This window comes from Vulpes vulpes, chromosome 15, assembly GCF_048418805.1.
Source record: "Vulpes vulpes isolate BD-2025 chromosome 15, VulVul3, whole genome shotgun sequence".
In the NCBI taxonomy this organism is placed as follows: Eukaryota; Metazoa; Chordata; class Mammalia; order Carnivora; family Canidae; genus Vulpes; species Vulpes vulpes.
This window is the reverse complement of record NC_132794.1, coordinates 20778087-20802267: the sequence shown is the minus strand read 5'-3', so window position 1 is coordinate 20802267 and position 24181 is coordinate 20778087. Positions and strand designations below refer to the sequence as shown.

The following is a 24181-nucleotide window of genomic DNA, read 5'->3' as shown; positions in this document are numbered from 1 at the left end:
TCCAAACAACTGACACTAAGATAATTTCCAATCAACAACAAGCACAGTGCCTTTCATCCAATATAAAGCTATGATATTCTATAAAGAGACCCTGAATCCTTAAGTACCTGTAATATGATTTTATGCTGTGACACTAGTACAAAACACATCAACTCTATTGCATAGATTCTGACACATTATAACAACTGAATACTAAAGATAGCCTTTTTCTAGATCAGAAAATGCTGAGTTTTCCAGTGCAGTATACGCTGGTCATTGTTGATCTAGTGAAATTCTACTAGCTTGAGCAGTATTGTAGGATTCACAAATATTACATTTCATGCCTAATATACGGAACTGGACTGTAGATCCCCCATTGCCATCATTGCAGCGAATATCCACAGTCATGTTCTGGTATTCTGATGGCATAGGAGTCTGTGCTACCTCATCATCCAGCTGTCTCCAGTATCTAGTCATATCTAAAGCAGAATGCATACACAAGGGACATCTGTAGCCTTCTTTCAACATTTCTTCATAACATGTTCTATGTAAAAGATGTCCACATGGCAAGACATGAGCAACAACACGGGATGTATGAATGTCCTTGTGCCTTCCTTGGAGATTCATAGCTAGGCATAAGTTACATTTCAAACAATGGAAAAAATCTTCCTTTGGACCAATCCTACAAATTCCACAGTTGTCACAATGATATTGCTTCTTGTCTTTGTCAAAGAGATGGCATATACTGCAATAATATTCCCCAAACAATGTGCTACATTCTTCACAGGTCTGTTGGGCATGTTGAATTTTTTCACAGTTTATGCACTGCACTTCCTTTACCTTAAAGCGATCTAGCTGATGATCTTCATTGTTATCATGACACACCGACAAGTATAAAGTTTGTCACAGCAAGGTGCCTTCAAGAGACATCCTCTGTCATAGTGCTCGCAGCCCCACCACCCTTGCTTTTGGCCGGGGCAGCCATCTTCCTGCACCGAAGCCATCATCTTCTCCCTTGAAAGATGAAATATATTTTGACCCTACCACAGAAATGGCCTCTTTCTATTTATAAGTTTTGGGTTGAAAAATATCAGGTGTACTAAAGAACTGGAATTGATACTACTTCTTTGCATCATTTGGAGAAGTTCAGGAAAAATTTAATGTCAACAAGATGATATTTTAGATGAGGTTAATATTCTAATATTCAAATAATTAAGATAAGAATACCTGCTTATATTTGTTAGCAAATATATTGTTAAAAATATCTGATTCCTGGAGCATCTGGGGGCTCAGTCAGTTCAGGATCTGACTCTTGATTTCAGCTCAGGTCATGATCTCAGGGTTGTGAAATCGAATTCTGAGTCCTGCTCCATGATAGGCATAGAGCCTGCTAAGCATTGTCTCTCTTTTTTCCTCTGCCTCCCTCCTCCCACCCCACCCCCCAATTATGTGCACACTCTCTCTGTCTCTCAAAAAACAAAAACAAAAACAAAAAACAAAACAAAAAACCCTGATTCCTTTCATTCTATGAAGTTAACATAAACAAACATTTTATAATCATCCTAATCCTAGACAAAATAAGCTTCTTGTGATCAACTACATAATTACATTATATCTGTGAGCAGTGTGAAGTCATGAGTCACAACACAAATGTCACCAAAATAAGCACATCTAACAAACTTTCCATAGCAATCTATCTCTCATCTGTTGTACATTTTTAAATATACATACTTAATATCCATCCAAGAATGTTAGTATAGGAACATGTATTCCTTGAGATTAATGTATAAAACAAATTGTGGTTTCCAGTAGCTTTGATTGTGAATTAATTCGTAATAAAAGAAGTCAAAGTAAGCACATTATATTTCTCTTTCATTGCACAATGGATTAATTACCTTTGCACTGCATCCTATTTATTACAGCATTAGAATAGAAGAAACATTTTGAGGGAAATTAAAAGTGTTCTAATGAAGGCAATCATGTCGGTATTTAATTTCTCTAGGGGGGAAAAGTAGAATCCAAATAAAACAATGATCCATCTTCTTAAATATCTTTAATATAGTGTATCTTGATTACTGAGGCTTGTAGACTTGTTCATGTTTAATTAAGGCAGACTGAGCAGAAGCTCCTTTTTTAAGAAGATGGCCTTTCTTTTTTTCATTTTTAAACTACTCTGCTCCACATTATTTTTAATAAAAACTGGGATAATTAAGATCAATGTGTTTTTGAGTCCTTAAGTACTTTAATATAAAATATTTCAAAAGCCCTAAAGGCAAGGCTATGTCTCCACCAATTGTCAGGTTATCTTCTTTTAGAAATGCTCCAAATAGAAATTTATTTATGAAATTAAATTGAGGAATATGTTGGCATATAATTTAAAACACCCTGAAAGATTACATTTTCCCGAGTTAATAATAAAAACATATACATACATAAACTTATAAATTTATATATAGCTATTTTTAAACTTTAAATTTTATGTCATCAATTTATTTATATTTATAATATAAATATCAATGTTCATTATTCATGTGTATAAATTTAAAGTTTTAATATTTTATTTATTTATATTTATTACACAAGTGATATAAATATTTATAGAATTTAAATTTATAGTTTTTAAAATTTATACCTGTATCAAAATTTTTATATATTTATATATGTATATTTCTGTTAAACTAGAAAGCAATATTTTTTATCACATTTAGTATATATTATGTAGAAATGTATAATTTCTAAGTGAATATTTATTTTTATTTTTATTTAGTATGCTGAAGTCTTTTGTTACAAAGCCTAATATTCTTTTGGATAAAGATTATAACTAGAATAGCATTCTTACAAACACTCCCACATTTTTTTGAGTCAACAATTAGTTATTTCATAATATATAGTTATTAGTTATTTCCTACTATATAGAATAATGACATGAGTTATTTAACATCAACATAAAATAATAAAAATTCAATTAAAATAATTATAAACTTAGGTGATATCAGGACACTAAATAAGTATTAAACTGTGTAATGTTGTAGTCCAAATAATGCTAGCTTACTTTGTATTTTAATATTACCTCTTTAATCATAGATGATAAAAATTGTTCATGACAACTCATATTTTAAATATTCTAATTTATGTTATTCACTTACGGCAGTTTATTGGAAGAGAGACATCTAGCCACTATATATTTATTTTTCAGATTTTTTTATATCAGTATATTTTTGCTGAAAATATGATATCTAATAGGAATAACTTGCAGTTAAGGTATTTCTTATCTCTCTTATTTGGGCCACCACATATAGCTGCCAAAAGGAAATGTTGAACCTTGTACAGTACCAGGAACACATTCCCATCTTGGTCGACAGTAGTCACATATGGACATTCTAAGAATATTTCTTCTAGGTTTGGTCAGTGCCAAGCTGCACAAATAGAGAAATCTTACCTAGCAATTTGGAAGGAGACAGGGGCAACTTTCAACTCTTTGGTAACAATTGATCAGAGAAAGGGAATCTGACTACCAAAGTAAATCTTTTTTTTTTTTTTTAATTTTTTATTTATTTATGATAGTCACAGAGAGAGAGAGAGAGAGAGAGAGAGGCAGAGACACAGGCGGAGGGAGAAGCAGGCTCCATGCACCGGGAGCCTGATATGGGATTCGATCCCGGGTCTCCAGGATCGCGCCCTGGGCCAAAGGCAGGCGCCAAACCGCTGCGCCACCCAGGGATCCCCCAAAGTAAATCTTTTCTTACCAAGACGGTGCCACAGTGGGACAACATTGACCATTTTTAGCTCTTGTGCTGTGTCCCACAGAGACAGCAAGAGGACATTTATCAGGTCTTTTTTTTTTTTTTTTTTTTTTTCATTTATCAGGTCTGAACTGGGTCTTCTGCCAGTAGGCAGAATGAATGACACTCCCATTGATATTATCTATTGTGCTAAGAGATCATTATCATAGAAACCTTAGGCTTCTCTTATTAGAAAAAGAGAGAGAGAAAGAGAGAAAGAGAGAGAAGGAAGACTTGAAGAACAGGAAAAACAAAATGTTCATTATATTCCATCCTTCAATGGTCCAACATCCCTACACCATTCTTGACATTTGTTTATTTTAAAATTCAGAAGACAGGGATCCCTTGGTGGCTCAGTTGGTTAAGCATCTGCCTTTGGCTCAGGTCAAGATCCCTGGGCTCCTTGCTTAGTGGAGAGTCTGCTTCTCCCTCTCTCTCTCTGGCTTTCCTCACCACCACCACACCTGCTCATGTATGCTCTCTCTCTCAAATAAATAAATGAAATATTTAAAAATTAATTAAAATACAATTCTGCAAGACAAACACAATGTGTGCTTATCTGAATCCACATGCAGCTCCTACCCACAGAGATATAATCCCATATGTTCTATTTAGTGGATTCGAGGATATATGAAGTGTGATTTTCTTCCCTCAACTAATTTCTTTTTACTTTTATTTAGGTAAACTAAATGGAAAAAGTACTCATACATAAGGACCCCTATATAATATGGTGGAGGGTGAAAATTCATGCACATGCTGAGAAATATTTTCCATTTAAGTTTAGGAATTTTTGTTTCTTCTATCACTTAGATAGTCCAAAACAAGGGATAAGACATATAAATGTACATTCACACCAAGAGTTAAAACATGTTCTTTGGATTTCCTAGTTAGAAAATGACATTCCTATGTGAGTACATAATTTCTAGACACATAGAAGTTCTATTTAATGAATGTTATGCTTTATGTGTTTTCATTTATTTACAAAACCTGGCATTTCCCTGTACATGTGTTTTTCTTAGTATGGATGTGGGAGCAGGGTTAGCTGAGGACAAAGCACAGCTGATCTCCCATGAACAACCCCCACCAAGGGTGGGATATGTGTGACATTCCTCAGGCTTCCAGTTGTCTTAATGTTAATGACTTTTTAGAAGGAAAAACAATCTTTAACTTGACAATGGCAAGGCCTTGTATCTAGTAGGTCCTCCTTAACATATGACTTTTTGGAATCTCCCCTTTCCTTACCTCCCCCAACTCTTCAGGTGTATAATCAGCCATCCCTCACAGGCCCTGGGCAGCTGCTCTTCCTGCCCACAGGTTCTCTCCCTGTGCTTTAATAAAACCATCATTTTTGTACCAAAGGCGTCTCAAGAATTCTTTCTTGGTCATCATTCCAGACCTCTCCTATTCCAAAACTTCATCAGTAGTACCCCCCAATGAATTTTTATTTCAAGTATCCATATAACATTTGTCTAGTCTTGAAATGGATTCATTGTTGGTCTTCTTTTAAGGATTGCTTCACTAATTTGGCACAGGACCTTTAAGAATTCCGGGAGTAAAATTATACCTCTCAATATGGAAAAGTCAAAGATAAATCCTCCATAGCCTAGAATAGCAATTTAAATCTGAGTTTAAACCACTAGATATTGCTCATTCACATGTGGACCGGGGAACAAGCAATTGATGTAAGTGAGAAAGGTTAAATTGGCATCTCTTGTTAACAACTGTGCCTTTTGGAACCAGATTTCCTGAGTTAGAATCCTCCCTGGCATTATCACTTGCAAGTAGTGTAACCTTAGGTTGATTAGTTGATTTAATTTAACCCACCAGAGACTTATCTCTAAAATCAGGATACAATAACACCTATGTTATGAGTTAAATTATTTCATTCATGTAATGTTATTAAATCTAATATAATTAAAACAATTCTCCCACTGAAAATTCTTAATATTTATTAGCTATTTTTATTACCTCTTAAGAGGGCTTATTCTAAATATACCTAGTTCTGGAAATTTTATTTCCTTGCTAAGTTATTAAGGAACTTAACAATGACAATAGCAAATACAAGTTAAGTGCTCTGGAACTAGATTGTGTGGGATCTGCTACTTACCATCCATGTGATCTTACATTGGTTACTCAATCTCTCTAGGTTTTGATTTCTTTTACATAAAATAGAGTAAATAATGGTGAATGCTTAAGTCACAGAGTTGTATGAGGTATTAGCAATATATTTAAAGCATTTGGAGAGGAGTTTAGAATATACATTTATTCATACTACAATACTATGTTTTTAGTGGAGAATATATCTTTTTAAAAGTTTTAAATAATTCATTGGCATTGTCAGAAAGTAATGTGGATATGTGTATGTGTGTATATAGAGAGATATATACTTTTCATGAATTTTAAATTGTTTTTCACCTCAGAGAAAAAATATCACCTAGAAATGTTTGTTGTCTTCTTTCAAAAATAAAATAAAATAAAATAAAATAAAATAAAATAAAATAAAATAAATAAAAGGAAAGGAAAGAAAAGAAAAATGACATGGCTATTTATAAAACTTTGACCTAACCTTGATTTTGGACTATGTTTTACAGAAGAATGGCAAGATTAAAACAATCAATTAATCTTTAAAAACATGACAACTTCAGGGGAAAATATCTCTAAACAAAAAGTTCTGGATAAACAGATTATGCAGTAGAAAAATACTTATTAAAAATTAAAATCTTCTAGCATAAACTATGGTAATATATAAAAGCACATGAGTTCCCAGCACAAAAATAAAAATGAAAGATATGGTTAAAATAAAAGTTATTAAAATTTCTTTCTCCAGAGACATGCAACAAAATAGTATTCAGAAGCAAGGAATATGGGAATGGCTGAAAACAAATAGACAGCCAGCAATTTGCATGAAAAAGGTCAATAGTGAGGAGCCACAGTGGAGAAAATAAAAGAAACATTATGAAGGTGTGCATTTTAAATAAAGAACATATTTAAATACCATCTTGAGAAATAATTGAAAATCATATTTAATGCTATAACAAATTTTGGAAAGGCAATAATAGTACATAGCATGCATGCCTATTAATATTTTCTTTATGCTGACCATTTAAGTGGGCAGAAGTGTGTTTGAATAGTCTTTCACTTTCTTCATCCTGACTGAGCTCCACTCTATTTAGCTAAGTGCTGATTATCACCCCTTAAGAAATTCGTTACTCATTGCATTATTTTTTTCTCCTTCTTTCATGTGCGAGCTAACTTGAGTTATTCTACAGAGAATAGTGCAAACATAAGATAACACACATTTTCATCTCACTCTATGGCCCTGAGAATTGTCAAGCATGGTAGTAATTTCCATTTTGGTCCTGTTAAAATGTGAATAATTCCAGTCATTATTTATTGAAAAGAAAAAGGCATTAGGAAATGGACATGTGAAGCATACAAAGGTGTTTTCTGCAATTCTTGGCAACTCAGACTTAGGTTCTGAGTATCTAACAAGCTATTTTTTTCTCTTATTCAGATCTTTTTCAAATTTTTGTTTTATGTTTATCCCAAGCCTAGGTTGCAAAAATTGATGGAGAAAAGATATTGTGTTTATTATCGATAACTATACCAAATACTTCTGATATTATGAAGTGTGTAATTAAAATATTACAGATCTGATTGTTTTACTCATGTAATACCAGATTTCTAAAATGAGTCTTACTATAACCTCAACTTTAATTCATATTTATACTTTATTTGCTCACATTTATGAAGCCAACTTTAACTAGTATTGTAATTTTTTTAAGAAATGGGAGATTTTTCCATTTCTTGTTTGGATCATATTCATAATTTAACTTCATTTAGATTATATACTTACTGTACATTTACTTTATAAAAGGGAAAATAATAAAAAAGAACACAATTCCACATCTTAGCAATAACCATCTGTAGTATTTTTGTTTTTCCAACATTGAAGACAGTTATAAAAGGGGTTCCTGGCTTCCTTAGTTGGTGGAACATGTGACTCCTGATCTGGGCATTGGGAGTTTAGGCCTATGTTGTGTGAGAGGAAGCAAACTTATTTTAAAAATGTTATAAAACTGTTTTCTGCATTTTGAACTAAAAATTGTTAAACAGTATACTTTCTTTTTAATACAGAAATTTCTGTAGCATCATTTTCATCAATAGAAATCATATATTAGTTGTTCAGACTGAGTCAAAAACTGTCCCCAGCCATGACTTGTGTTACGATATTTAATCTTCATAGCTACTTTATGAGATAGTTGTGCATCATTAGTATCACCATTGATTGCCTTTTACTGACAAAGACACAGTCACAGACACATTACAAACTTGGCCCTGGATGTAAACAATCTGAATATTGTATCATCACAGAATATTAATATTTTCTTTAAGTTTTTTGAATACAGTAAGATAAATATATTATAATTTTAATAGTTTGCATCCTGGAATTACACATGAGGTAATCTCTTAATGTAGTTTCACTGGTAAATTTAATTGTTCTTATTGTTCTATGAATATATTCACAAGTTTTCAAAATTATTTGTGTAGGCTTGACTCTGTGTTTCTTGTATATCTGAGTTCCCCTTCCCATCTTAAGTACATGAACATAGTCTCTCACTGACTGTGCTTTCTTTCCAGAGATGAGTTTCAATTAATTTACTTAAAAAATGCATAAATAACAAACATATCTATGACTGGAATATAATGGACTATTAGCCTTAAAAAGGAAGGCGATTCAGAATTGCCTGGATGGCTCAATTGGTTAAGCAGCTGACTGTTGACTTTGGCTCAGGTCATGATCTCAGGGTCCTCAGATCAAGCCCCACTTCTGGCTACATGCTCAGTGGGGAGTCTGCTTAAAGATTCTCTCCCTTTACCCCTTCCTCCTCTCTAAAATAAACAAATTTCAAAAAAGAAAAGAAAGGAAGGAAATTCTGCCATTTGTGACAACACAGATAAACCTGAAGAACATTATGCAAAGTGAAATAAGTAAGATATGGAAAGACAAATTTTACTGCATGACCTGTTTTATGTGTGGAATCTAAAATAATCAAACTCATGGAAGCAGAGCGTAGAATTTTATTTGTAAGGCCTAGGGGATGGAGGAATGGGGATATGTTGGTCAAGGAAAAATTTTTTTTCAGTTATGTAGCATGAATAAATTCTGGAGATCAAATATACATATAATATGATGACTATAATTGACAATATGTATGCTCTACTTGAGATTTATAAGAGGTTGTAGATCTTAAGCATTCTCAGCACAACAAAAGGAAGAGAAAGATAGGAGGAAAGGAAAGAAAAAGAAATGGTAATTATGTAAGGTAATAGATATGTTAATTAGCTTGATTATGGTGATCATTTGACAATGTATGTTTATACAAAAACATCAAGTACTATATGTAACTATAAACTATTTTAAGTTTATAATTATATTTCATTAAAGCTGAAAAAATGAAGAAAAATACAAGTTTATAAGACCATCTGTAGCCAACCTTCCTCTATGATATTTTATAAATACTCATGTATATCTTAAGAAACAAGAAAAGACAGACAAATATGAAGGAAAAATATAAAAGAGATGAAAATATGAGTGACCTAAATAAATGAGTGGACATTACATGGCTTTAGAAATGATAACTCAGGGCACCTAAGTGATTCAGCTAGTTGAGGATATGAATCTTAATTTTGGCTTAAGTCCTGACCTCAGGGTCAGGAGATGGGAGTCCTGTGTCAGTCTTCAGGCATCAGTCTCTGTACTGGGTGTGGAGCCTACTTAATATTCTCTCTCCCTCTTACTCCCCCTCTGCCCCTCCCCTTTTCTCTCTCTCTCTCTCTCTCTCTCTCATATATGTGTGTGTGTGTGTGTGTGTGTGTATACATATATGATATATATTGAGAGAAAGAAAAAAAATGACAATTCAGTGTTATAAAATTATAAATTCCCTTTAAACTATTTTGGAATGTAAAGCAATTGACATTTTTAAAATAAGCAAGTCATATTTTGAGGGAGGAAGTAGTTAACAAGTTAGATCTAAAGTTCATCTGATAAAGTAAGTCAGTGATTAATAAATACAAAAAAAAAACATGACATTTCAGAGAAAGAAATTAATAAGAAGGTGTACTCCTAGTACAAAATAAAAGATAAGACTATAGTAATTTAAACCTTAAAAAACTAAGGAATAGATGAATCAATAGAAATAATTAAAAGATCTAAAACAAATACAAACACATGGGATGATTATTTTTAGATAAAGATGAAATTGATTCTAGTAGTGGTAAGTTTTACTATTCAATAAATGATGTTGGGAAAGTTATCAGTTATTTGGAAACAATAATAATAATGATGTTTTATTGCAATTTTATTAGAATTCTAGATTATGCTCATATGTACTCCAATTTAGGCATAATTATCTTTATAAATTTGGTTTTACTTTATTTTTTAAGGTTATTTATTTGAAAGGGAAGGAGAGAGCAGAGTGGTAGAGAGAGGGAAAGCATGAACAGAGGGTGGGGCAGAGTGAGAGGGAAAAGCAGACTCACCACCAAGTAGGGAGTGCAACTGAGGGCTCAATCCCAGGATCCTGGGATCATGACCTGAGCTGAAGGCATACTCTGAAGTGACTGAGCCACTTGGGCATCCCTATAAATTTGGTTTTAGAGGGTATTTCTAAGTATTCCACAAAATATAGAAATATGTATTTATCTATATAATAATCAAATATTTCTCTGGTTAAAAAAATAAGTAAACATTAAATGACATGCTTAAAACATGTCATATAACACATCACATCTAATTAAATTAAAAAGATAAATGGTTAGAAATCAACGTAGTAGGGCATTTGGTTGGCTCAGTGGTTGAGTATCTGCCTTCAGCTCAGGATGTGATCCTCAGGTCCTGGGATTGAGTCCCACATCAGGCTCCGCACAGGATGCCTGCTTCTCCCTCTTCCTTTCTCTTTGCCTTTTCTCTCTATATGTTTTTCATGAATAAATAAATAAAATCTTTAAAGAAAAAAAAATCAACATAGTAAAAAGGAATAAAGACCTCTACATGGGACTCCTGGGTGGCTCAGCAGTTGGGCGTCTGCCTTTGGCTCCAGGCATGATCCTGGAGTGCTGGGATTGAGTCCCATATGGGGCTCCCTGCATGGAGCCTGCTTCTCCCTCTATGTCTCTGCCTCTCTCTCTCTCTCTCTCTCTGTATCTCTCATGAATAAATAAATAAAATCTTTAAAAAGAAAAAATCTAAAAAAAAAAATAAATAAATAAAAACAAAAAGAAAAAGAAAAAATTTCTACAAAAAAGATGGCAAACAATGAACTGATACTTCATACAAAATAAATACAAATATCCTATATATGAATATATGAACATTGCTTATTAAGAATGTAAATTAATTCATGAACAGACACCGGGATTCATTTATCATATTGCTACATTATAAGTGTTCTATCAATATCTAGTATAAACAAAATATGCAGAAAGAAGCACTTTTTGTACCTTTTAAGGTGGTGTAAATTGATTTGAGAAGCCCTGGTTGCTCAGAGAGAGGATACTCCAGTAATAGCCTTGAGTGTAAGAGCCCCAGCGAGGTAAGGGTGTCTGTGCTAAAGAGAGAGGCCTGATGTGGAACGTAGGTATTGCTGACCTATCAAAGATCTTAGATCTCAAGAAGGGAAGGGATGGGTTATTTCTTTAAGCATCCCATATTGGGAAGAAGTAGGCATCAGTCTCTGTTCAAAATCTTTTCTCAAATTCAGGGGTCACATATCAAGATCTCCCAAAATATGATAGTCCCTTAGATTGTCAAGTTCATTAGAAGACTAACCAGGAAAAAGATATTAGTGTCATCCTCTTAAACATGCTTATGTTTATGTGACACTCTTAGAACTAGCTTCCCTTTGGCTGAACAAGTAAAGGAAACAACAGACGTCCCTCTATTTTATGGGTCTGAAGAACCATGTCAGTTTTCTCAAAAAAAGAAAAAAAAAGACCCCCTGATTCAAAGTTTTCTCTTCTTTTTCTTTGGTCACTTTATATATTTTGGGAAGAGAGGTACTGATGCAGTACTTGGTGGAAAATTATTTCCATCCTTCAGTAAACCTGTGGTTAATATCTGTCCCAGTAATTTGTGGTTCTCTTTAGGATGTATAGCACTTGACAACAGCTTTCTTCAGCTTTGGTCCCTAGTTAATGATACTGTTTCAACTTCCTCAAATCCAGAGTAATAGGAAAATGCTTAATTAATATCTTATTATTTAGAGATACATTTGGAGTCTGTAAGATAACATGAAATGAGCAAATTTGAAGGAAGGAGGAGGATTATATCTTTGTCTTCAATCTATAGTCATATATAAATTTTTTACTTCCATTTATATATATGTATATATATTTATTTCAATTTACAAAAAATGACGTATTGCATTTATAATTTTAGAAATGGGACCGGGGTATACTGAAGAAACAATACCTGATTGTATGTCAAGTTTTTTTGGTATTTTTAAAATAATCTCTCTCTTTACCACTAATCTGCTTCCTTTTGAGTTTTTCTTTTTTTCTGAAGTATTAGAAATCTTAGCAAGGACAACATTTTTTATGGAAACACTAGGTAAGAAAAGAATCTGTATTTTGAGTATTTTTTGTTCACTGGCTTGCCTGTACTAACGTGGGAACATTTGCTTTCCCAACCTCTCCGTGCTCCTTAATCCCTGCCTTGTTTGTTCCTACATTTGCTGTTGGCATGCCACTAGATTATCATAAAACGTTTTCTAACCAGACATTTGCTTGATGACCCCCTGCCATTTCACACTTTGTATGAGTGGACCCTGCCAGGAAACTGAATGAACCAAATCTTAAGGGAGCACTTTAATTCATGACTAAAGCCACTCTGCATATCAAAAATTCTGTTCCCACTGGGAGGAAACATTTTCTTCATCAGTTACATTTCCCCGTAATTGGTTGCAATGGTTTAAGATTAAAATACAGTAGAGTGAAAGTGGCAGAATAATTTTCTCCTCCTGTTTCCATTTTGACTCTGGCAAGAGTACCTGTGATATACACTAAATCACGCACCGTGCTATATGCATATCAGTTAAAAAATGTAAAGAATTGAAGATTACCTAGGCATTGGCAAAGTGTACCAAAAGTGTTCCAGAATTGGGTGCATTTGTTGTTTTGCTTGTGGGACACTGGAGTAGAAATATAGGAACTGTGTGACTTTGTAAGAAATAAGGAAAAATAGATACAGATTTCAAATATTCATAAGGATAACAACTAAGAAGATGACTACAAAATAAACTTGCCTTGAAAATTAAGTCTCTTTGTATCTGTCATTTGAAATGCACACAGTAACACATTTAGGATGAACAGGATTAAAGAGATGGAGAAAAATATTAATTGTCCAAAAAATCTCTTTTTGGTTAAATAGAGGAAGTATATATTTTGTTGTTGTTTGGCATCATTTTTCAGTGTACATAGAACATGAAGAAAAATGTATATTCAGATTTTTAAAGTTGTTTCTCTCTGAAGTACTGGATGCTGTCCTTGCTTTGCATGGTTTTGAGGTTCATAAATTCTACTTACCATTGTTAGTTAAGATCAGTCCTCCCAAAAATATTCAAATCTGTTACCTAGGTGTATTAACTGTGACAAATTGCCACAAAATGCAAACTTCACAGCTAATTCTTTGGTTCACAAATCACCATAGAAGTAACCTGTTCATAATAATCAGTTACATTTGTGTACTTTGACATCTGGAGGTGATGGTCACTTCCCATCTTTTGTTCAGCCCATGCAGACCACAACCATTCAGTTGTATTGCCTTCTTTCTCCCAGTGATAAACCCAAATGACATTTTACAAAATGGACAACAGAAAAAAGGAATTGGCTAATAAAAATATGAGTTCAGTAAAGTAAGAACCCAAAACTGGAATTTAAATTCAAATGTAATATATATGAATGGAGTCCTAGAAGAAATAGATGGCCGTGGGAATGTTGACATTGTCAGGGCTTCAGAGATTTTAGATATGTAGTCAAAGAATTTTAGTAAAGGTGAACTTATCAACAAAAAGAGGAAACTAATTGTTACAAAAAGATGAAGAGGTTTCAGAGGAAGGGTGGTCAGTCAAATTTCACATTGATAAAATTCTCAAAGATGTTTCATGACAATGAATATTTACAGATAACTTATTAGAAGTTGACCCAAACTTAGAAAGGACTATGGTAATTCACCGGGGCTTAGAAAAAAAAAAAGTTCACTTTACATTGTAAATTATAATGTGAGAAGAAGAAAGTGATGCTTCAAACTACTCTTTTATATTGTGTGTTTAATATGTAGGTATACATTTAGGAAAGAAATATAATGTTTTAATTCTCAATGTTTTTATAGAGTTTAATCTGTCCAAGATAAAAGATAAATAGAAAATTTTCACCAAAAACTATGAAATGGAAACAAACAATCTTGCAATATGCAGGTAACTGAGAACCAAGTAAAAACAGAATCTAACACTAAGTCAAATTGAACACAATTTGATGGCTAAACTTAACATAGCTTTTGAGGTGAAGTAATCTTCAAAAACCATTAAATCATCAATTTTGAATTCTATAACTTTTTTAAAGCTCTCTGAAGGAATTATGTTTAACCAAGAATGTCATCCAATGGTTGCTTATTAATTGTTTTATTTTTTCCAAAATTTTGTGAATATGGTCACTTTTGTTTTAAAGCATATAGAGTTAAAGTAAGAAAGGATTGAAAATGAGTTATTTTCATTTTACAGATGTGTATTTTACAATTATACCTTGGTTTAATAACAATTTAAAAGAAGATATCTGAGGAGTTTGACGACAGGTTTTAACAGATAAACCTTAGCAAATGTTTAAGTATCTACCATTGAAGCTCACTTGGTTATTCTTTTTTTTAAATATTTTATTTATTTATTTATTTATTTATTTATTTATTTATTTGACAGAGAGAGGGAGAGAGAGCACACAAACAGGGGAAGGGGCAGAGGGAAAAGCATAGTCCCCACTGAGCAGGAAGTGGGCCCCACAGTACTCAATTCCAGGAACCCAGGATCATGACCTGAGTCAAAGGGAGATCCTTAATCAACTGAGCCACTCAGTTATTTTCAGATATACTTCCTATTATTTATTATTAGAATAGAATTTACAAAAATTGAGAATAACTGATGATAAAAGTTTTTAGAGCTCACAGTTTTTGATTGAATTATTTTATGTAGTAGCTAGTCAGATAGCATGTAAAAAATATTGACTAAACAGAGGAATGAATGGATGAATATTTTTATTACATTGCAAAAATCATTAACAGAAAAAAAAGGAGGGGAGGAAAAAGATAATTCCACTAGAAAATGTATGAAGGCAAAGTATTTTGTTTCATGATGTGTCTGCTAAATAGGACCAAGAAAATAATTTTATTTTCTGTACTTTGAAACTTTCAATTTTTCACAATTGGAAAAAATACAGTATCTACCTTCTCATTGTACTAGTACAAATGCAACAGTAAATATATGGATCTACAAAGGGCATGAAGACAGATTCATTTAGTACAGCATGTGAAAAGTTGATTAAAAGAGCTAATTCTTAGACACTTGGCTCAGCAATTGAGTGTCTGCCTTCAGCTCAGGACATGATTCTGGAGTTCTGAGATTGAGTCCTGCATCAGACTTCTGCATGGAGCCTGCTTCTCCTCCCTCTGCCTATGTCTCTACCTCTCTCTCTCTCTCTCTCTCTCTCTCTCTCTCTCTCAGTGTCTCTCAGGAATAAATAAATAAAATCTTAAAAAAAGAAAAAAAGAGTTAATTCAGGATCAACTTGGTAGCTCAGTTGGTTAAGTGTCCCACTTTGATCTCAGCTCAGGTCTTGGTTTCAGGGTTTTGAGTTCAAGTCCTGTATTAGGCTCCATGTCCATCATGGAGCCTACTTAAAAATATTAAACAAACAAACAAACAAATAATAAAAGAGTTAATTTAGAAAGACAAGCTTGTGAGGTCAAATGACTATAGAAGCCAAGCCCTGACTCAGAAGAAATACTTTTTTTCTTAATTTAGCAAGTTAATTTTCATTGTCCATAAATATATATCCCCATCTAATATCAGCCAGTGGTGAATAAATTATAACTAAGAAAAAATATTAGTTTGAATTAATTTTTTTACTTAAAAATCCAGCACTATTTTGGATCTTTGACAAATATTGTAAAGTTGATGAAGATTAGTTATGAAGGCCATTAGGTGCCTCAATGTAATTATATATAAAAAATTACAATTACAAATGGAATGATCCTACATACATAAGCTGCATTTCAATTCTTATCCTCCTTGAAATTCTTAATAGGAAAAGTGAGGAAGTGGGGAAGCATTTAGTGGGATTGTGTTTGGAGGAACACCAGCTCCCTTCATTATCATGAAATGTCAGTCCTAGAGCTATATCCACCAGGGAAATGGCTTCATACTCATTTGTAATGGCAGCAGGGAACCCAAGTGTGGCCATTGAGACACATGCCACTATTTCAATGAGAAATAGAATACTACAAGAAGATGTACCATCCTGTTAAAATCACTGCTCCCTACTGAATTTTTAGAGACAATATAGATCTAATTTCCCAGGGAAAGAACATTATCTTCCTAAAAGTAGCATTCTAACCTGAAAAAAAAAATGCAGAAATTCATGGAAAGCTAAAATTCCCCAAATTTAAGACATGCTGTTTCATTGGGCTAAACTGGAAAATCTATAGTAGGTACTTGTTATATGTTGCTTCTCGTTACAACTTGAATAAATAAACACAATCTTATAACAAGTTTGAATTTTTAATAAAACTTTTGAAATTTGATAGAACTTTTATTTTCATGATTTTCCAGATCTCAAATCATGTTTAATTGAGAAAAATATTTTTAACAAAAATCACCTTTGAATTTTCTTAATTCATGTTGCCTAGCAACTTTTTATTTACAAAATTGTACAGTGGTTTTTACTGTCATATGGATTTTCTCAAGGGTTATACACAGAGGTTACTGTCTCCTTGTGTGAATGTATTTTGATTATTTATTCTTTCCACTAGTAGCTGTATTTTCCTCCTGACAAATATGTCCTATGCAATATGACCTAGTTCAACTTAAGGAGAAATTAAAAGTCTTTGTGGATGTTTTAAATAACTATTGATTGAAACAGTAGAAAAAAATGTATTCTAATTTGAACTTTGCTTTTTGCTATCTATTTACTTATCCGTTAAAATTAAAGACAATGATTCATACAAATATGTAACTTAGCTAGCAAAAGGCAAATTTTCCGGTGGACAGAATAGAGAAGGGCTGAACTCCAAGGCTGAAAGGAATCAGAACTGAATTCCCTAGGATGCCGCTCACTGGGTATTCTGTGATAAGAACCTGGAAACCCTGTATCCCTGCCATGCTACTGGTATGGGAACTTTCTGCTTGGACCGAAGATGATCTGTGGAACCTCTTGAGGGCTTCTGGCTGTCTTGTCTTTAGGTTATATAGCGACTTCCATGACTAGAGTGATAACTTGGAAAATTAGTACAACTCCCAGGAAGAAATGCCCCTTCCACTTGGAATGGAGAAAACCTGAATCTTCACCCTCCCTGATACATTTCATCATGGAAACTAGGAAGAATAACTAGGAATGGCAGTAGAGGAAATTCAGTTTGCAATAAAGAGATGTCAAATCCTACAAGAGCAAGGCTTTAAAGAAGATTCTGGTTTATTTCAGTTAGAAGGTCAACGACTCAAGGCACGTACACCAACTATTAGAAATCTTTCAAAGAAAAATGAAAATACTGGTAGGTTACTCCATGAGACATACAGGAAAAAGGGGTTTAGCTATGCTTCAGCTGTATATTAACAAGTTGGATTCACAAGGCAGGTAAACAGTATTTGGATGCTTATTGGTTACAAGTAATCGCTCAGGTATGGAAGCCTTCAATATTCAAAATACCAAAATTAAATTGATATGTCATTAAACAGAACACAGAATAGCAAATGATGTAGAGGACCACAGTTGATTTTTTTTTTTTCTAAATTTGATACTCATTCTTCCAGAGGGTGTTAAAACAGATTGACTGCAAAGCTCAGGACTATGGCTTCATTAAATCTGTTGAAGTATTCAATTAGCAAAAATAATAAAAATGAAAATCAAACTGTATTATGGGCAGAATGCAGGAAAGTTGGAGAATACTATCTTAAAGTCACTCCATACAGGGCTTAATATGTCAAAAGCATATTATGAAGCAGAAATTTAAAGCAGCCAACAAAATGGCCAACAAGCCTAGAAGTCTGAAGATTTTCTTCTGTAACCTCAAGTAGAGAGAAAACTCCTAAAAATTCTCCTGAAATGCAGGTTGGGTCCTATATTTAGTTCTTTACACATTTAATTTAACTGCAAATGTTCTGGCTTGAATAGGAGACCCCACTGAAATAAAAGCAAAGTCAACCTCTGAAGAAAATATTGGGATAAAGTGTCCACATCCTAGATAAAAACTGGTAAAATACTACATTTTCCATTTTTTACTTATTTAATACAAATATTGTTTTCTGTTAAGCAGTTACTGATAGAAAAAAATAATATACTTTTCTCATTTAAAGAAATGTTGAAATGAGAACAAAAACTATTTCAGCTCAGTCTTGATATTGAACTGTATTACACATACCAAAAATATTAACTCTAGGAAAAAAAGTCCCTGTCATTGGAAACTGCCACCCAAAATACACAAATTAGTTTTTCAATCAGTAATCAATCATTAAGTAACAGTAAATTTTTTCAGTTGTCTGGACATATATTCTTCATGGGAACAAACCAGTAAAGTTCACAAAATGGTCTAAGCTTATACTAAGTAGTTAACAAACACATAAGAGCCTATTTAAAATAACACAAATCTCATTTTAATGGACTCTTTTCAAAAATATTCATTAGATTCAAACAGTTTGTGACCTTAGTTAGTCCAAAGAATGAGAGATTTACCTAAATGTTAATATTATGAAAGCTAGCAGGCGTGCTATCCAAAAATGTGCCTCTTTGGCATAAGGATTTAAAAAAAAATCTGATTGTTATGAGAAAAAGTAGACACAGGAGAAGCTCTGAAAACAGAGAGGAAGTCACTTCTTACACGGAAAACTTACATTTATAGAGGATATGTCCATTGTAAGCATGTCTTCCTCTCTGTAACAGAAGGGGAAGGGTGATTCTAAATCACAAGAAACCCTTTGGATAGACAAGTTTGCTTAACAAAACGTAATACTTGTTTACCTTACTTTTCCTGATAGCTACATCCTTCTCTCTTTTGTCATTAGCTGAACAAGAGATGTATGTATGTATTTATTACAAGAATTCTTCTTATTTATTCTACAGAGTAATGATTTAAATTGAATACATTTGGCCACAGTAAATATTTGACACGAAAAGTAGTTGTATCAGAAGAGGTGTCAGAAAAATAGCAACTCATCTGACACATAATAACTAGAAAATATTTTTTCTGTCTGACTATTTAAGTGTTACATATCCTGAGAATGTTATACACGGAACAAACTAAGTACTACCTATAATTAAATCCTGTCTGTACATCATCTGTTTAAAAAATGTCTAAAAATCATCTGTTAAAAAAGTGTACAAATCACCTATGTATTAAACATGAGTCTTACATTTTGTGAAGAATTTAAACATATATATCAAAAAACTAAATTTAAGTGGCTCCTATAACAGCTATTAGGTTCAAAAATGTATGGTTTCATGATTTCCTGTAAATTGGGAGTTTCCACTGTAGCTGTCACTTGCTCTTTGTCATTTATCTGCTTGTTGAGGTTTTCCTCTGTTGAGTGGGTTTCTTCAGAAAAGCAGATTTCCAACTTTATGTTTAAATGCCTGCTGGAGTTTTACTCTTAAGCACAGACCACTAAGTGTTGTCAAAGAGCAGTGAGGTATTGTTAGCATAAACTTGATGATAACCAAATAGTCTTCTTTTCTCTCTGGAACCTCCACACTACTTTTCCTTGCCACTTCCAGTTCCTCTCTGGGCCCCAGATTTAATCAAATCATAAACATCCAGTGGTTTCTCTTCTATGACCTGGGGGTGCTGGGCAGCTCCCCACTCAAAGAGACAGGAGAGCTAGGGTACTGTGCTCAGTGTCCAGGAGAGCAGCCAGGACATCAGCTCCATTCTCATGCTCCATCATCCGTGGTGATGGGGGAACAGAGGACTAGCTGAGGACAAAGCACATAGACAAATCCTTGAAACGGAGAGTCTATGAACCCAACTGCCTTGATGTGAATACTTTGCTAAGGGCAGAAGGCAATCTTAGGCTAACTCCCAGGAGCCTGTAAATCTACTTTAACATATAAAAATTCCTTTAAAAATTTCCTTTATCTCTAAACCCCCAAGATACATGTTGGCAATCATCCCCCAAGCACATGGCCCACCAACATACATCTCAAGGGTCTCATGACTCAGGTTTATTAGACAGTAATAAGTGACATTTTCCCAACAATGGCTAGCCCCCTCAAGTCCTGGGAACCTTGCTTCCAAAATTCCTTAGAGAGTACCCTATCCTCAAACTCCTCCTAACTCCCAGTTATATACTCAGGGACCTCTCACAGGTCTGGGGCAGCAGCTCTTCCTGACCAGGGTCCTGTCCCCATGCTTTAATAAAACAAACATTTTGTACCAAAGACGTCTCAAAAATTCTTACTTGGTCGTTCGTTCTGGACCTATTTTCCAAAACTTCTTCACCTGACAAAGGTCCCACCTGAGCCACACCATCTATCTTGTATATGGGGTTGTGCCCAAGATTGTGAATCTGAGAAACCACTAAGGAGCTGACACCAATGCAAGTACATGAGGGTTTATTAACAAGCTCGAGCTTAGGTCCAAGTATACCCGACACAGGGGAGCAGAGACTTGGCCCCTGAGGTGGGTTCCAGCTGGGTTTTTATGAGCTGGTCTAGGGGATTTCCAGAAGGGGTGGAGGAATTTCTCAAGCTCTGTTTACATTCTGACATGGGGCTTTCAAGGGAGTTAAGCTGCCCCCCCCCCCCAATGAAGTAAGGTAAAGTTCAGCTCTTATTTACAGGGGCCTGAGATGACTGTACTTGTGCTAACGCTGAACTTAAAGTGGAATGGCCTTAATTTTCTTGGCCTCCACATTTCCCCCTCTCAGAGGAACCTAAGGAAGGACCCAATCATGGGTCTAGGTGGCTCTCAGAGTGAGCCAGGGGGAATGATTAAACTAGGATTCGAACCAACCTTGTTGCTGTTCTCATTCCCATTTACATCCCAGTGAACAAACAACATTCCTCATTTAAGGCAGCACATATCCCCCTTCTTGTAAGAAGACTAAGTCTAATCCCCTTCTGTTTTGAAGGAAAACCTCAGACTAGGGAGTCTTGGAGGTGGGAAGTAAGTGAGAATGGTATAGTCTTAGCTTTAGGGTATTGTCCTTGTCTGGTTGGCTTTTCCATTCTAGAACAAAGTCCTTGAGAATGGCGTGTGGGTCAGATGGCCAGACGTGGGTGTAGTGGACCCAGGAATAATCCTGTCGACCATGGGAGTGGGAGTGGTCAGGATCACGATGTAGGGGCTCTTCCAGCGAGGTTGAAGTGTCTGGTGTTGGTATCTCTGGACATACACCCAGTCACCCGGCGGATATCAATGAGGGTCCGGGGGTGGCCCAGTCTCGTAGAGGGCCCTCAGCTTAGGCCACACCTGTTCATGGGTTCATTGTAACATTTGGAGGGAGAAAAGGAGTTGGTGATCATCAAACTCAGCAAGCACCTCAGGTTTTAAATTGGGAATAGTAGGTGGACGAAGACCGAACATGATCTCTAGGGAGTCAGTCCCATCTTATATGGGGAATTCCTCACCTTATATAGGGCAAAGGGGAGGAGAGTCACCCAGTCCCCACTAGTCTTCAGAGCTAATTTAGTTAAGGTCTCCTTGAATGTTCTGTTCATCCTCTCTACCTGTCCTGAGCTTTGGGGCCTATATGCACATGTAATTTCCAGTCTGCCCCAAGTATTAATGCCACTCCCCATGTTACCTTAGAGACAAGTCCTGGGCCGTTGTTGGATCCAATCCTAACAGGAAAACCATACCTCGGTAAGATGTCTTCCAGCAGTTTCTTGGTCATGGTCTGTGCTGTTTCATGTTTGGTGGGAAGATGCCTCTGTCCATCCTGAAAAAGTATCTACAAACACTAGTAAATACCTGTATCCGTATTTTGCAGGTTTTATCTCAGTGAAGTCCACTTCCCAGTAGGCTCCTGGGCAGTCCCCTGGGAGCCGGGTGCCCAGGTTAGACCCATGGACGGTGGCATTAGTTAACTGGCATGCATGGCAGCTCACCATAATCTGCTCAATTGTTGCTTGAAAGTCTTTAATAATGATCTTTGTATGTCGTATGAGGTCTTCCATCTTCCTTGTTCCCATATGAGTACTCGATGCATTTTGGATATGACTTGCCGTCCTAGTTCCTCTGGCAGGATGATGCCGGAGTCTGTGGTCCTCCACCAGCCACGCAAGCATTGGGTCATAAGTATTTGATCCAGTGTAAGTCAGCATCATTGTATTTGGGGGTGACTGGCAGGGTCGGTCCAGGGTTATGGCTGCCCCCGCATATCTGATTCCTTCTTGACGAAACTGCTGCCATCCATGTACCAGGTGGCATCTGCATTCGGCAGTGGCTGTTCCTGGAGATCACTCCAATTCTGTGCACCTGTGCCAAAATTTCTTGACGGTCATGCAAAGGGGGGGGGCAGTCTGGGTTAGGGAGATGAGAGCCATGGGGTATTGGCGGACCCTGACAGGGTCTGCCCCTGGCTTTAGTTCTATGTATATGACCGGTTGGTGCCAGGCCAGCCCAATTCCCCCAGTTTCTGCCCACGCTTGGGGAAATTCCTGTAGCCAACGGTCAATGTCAATCACTGGGACTGAGGGCATTTAGTGGAGACGATATTCATCTTCTAAACTTAGGACAAGCACCTGAATTAGGTGTCCCTCCTTGTTTAGGATTTTTGCCCCTTTGGGGTGGAAGCAAATTTGTGCCCCCATCTTGGTGAGCAAATTCTGCCCTAACAATGGGTAGGGACACTCAGGGATGACCATGAAGGAGTGGAATACCCGGCCCATGCCGAGATCCACAGTTCTTCGGGTAGTCCATGAGTACTGTTTGGTGCCCATGGCCCCTTGCACCCATGAAGTCTTGTTTGCCAATTTCTCTTGGGGTTGTAATAAAACCGAATGTTGTGCCCCAGTGCCCACTAGGAATTCAATGGGTTGCCCCTCCACTCTGAGAGTTACCCTGGGCTCTGGGAGGGGTGCCAAACCCTGACTCCCCTAGTCGTCCAGGTCCTCCATTTCCAAGATCTTGGCAGGGGCCTTAGATCTTTTGTTAGAGCAGTCTTTCACCCAATGGCCCTTTACTTTGCAATAAGCACATTGGTTTTTGTTCAGTTTAAGGTGCCCCTGATGGGGACCAGGGCCATCCTCCTTACCTGTCCCTGAAGCCAGCTTCTTGAGGTGCCTCCATCTCTCCTGTGGGTCATCCATGGTTGTGGCCAGCAGGATCTTGGCCAGGTTTCAGGTCAGGCAGTCACTTAGTTTGGTTTGTTGTTCTTCCGGACCTTCTCTATTATTATAGACTCATTCTGCCACTATCCCTAAGTCCTGCAATCTCTTCTCTCCTAGTGTCTCTACTCTTTGCAATTTTCTTTTGATGTCTGGAGTGGCCTGGTTAACAAAGGCCATGATAATTACAGCCTTTGTTTCTGGGGTTTCTGGGTTAATAGGGGTGTACTGCCTAAATCCTCCATGATTCTAAGAAGGCGCTGGACTCTCATCCTTATCTGTCTTACATCTTATACCTTGGCCAGATTGGTAGGCTTGCGCTAGGCAGCTGTGAGACCTGCCATTAGAGTCTGGCAGTGGACCTGGAGTCTTTCCTTACCTTCACAGGAGTTGTAGTCCCAGGTGGGGCAGGGTAAGGGGAAGGCAGGGTTTATGAGGTCTGGGTTTTGAGACGGCTGTCTGTCCTCTCCCAGGATAGACTTTCGGGCTTCCACCTGAATTTGTTCTCTCTCTTTGGTGGTGAAGAGAACCTGCAAGAGCTGTCGGCAGTCATCCCAAGTAGGCTGGTGGGTAAAGAGAACAGTATCTAAAAGCCCGATTAGATCTTTTGGATTATCATAGAACTTTGCATTCTGGGTTTTCCAATTATATAAATCACTGGTGGAGATCGGCCAATATAACATTGGCTGTCCACCAGTCTCATGGTGGGGCGGGGGGGCATGGCATGTAGGGGAAGGGCTGTGAAGTCTCCTGGTCCCACATTTGGAGGTGGGGCTGCCTGGTGGGTCGTCCACGTGTCCCTACAGCTGTGCACAGGGACTCCCTTGTCAGGG

General features: G+C 36.0%; 2 pseudogenes; both read right to left on the bottom strand.

Moving 5' to 3' along the window:
* Positions 1-237: 237 nt before the first annotated feature.
* Positions 238-986, bottom strand: LOC112917691 (RING finger and CHY zinc finger domain-containing protein 1 pseudogene; annotated as a pseudogene).
* An 18473-nt stretch (positions 987-19459) lies between these two features.
* On the bottom strand, positions 19460-19947 carry LOC112917727 (cytosolic iron-sulfur assembly component 2A pseudogene; annotated as a pseudogene).
* Positions 19948-24181: the final 4234 nt, after the last annotated feature.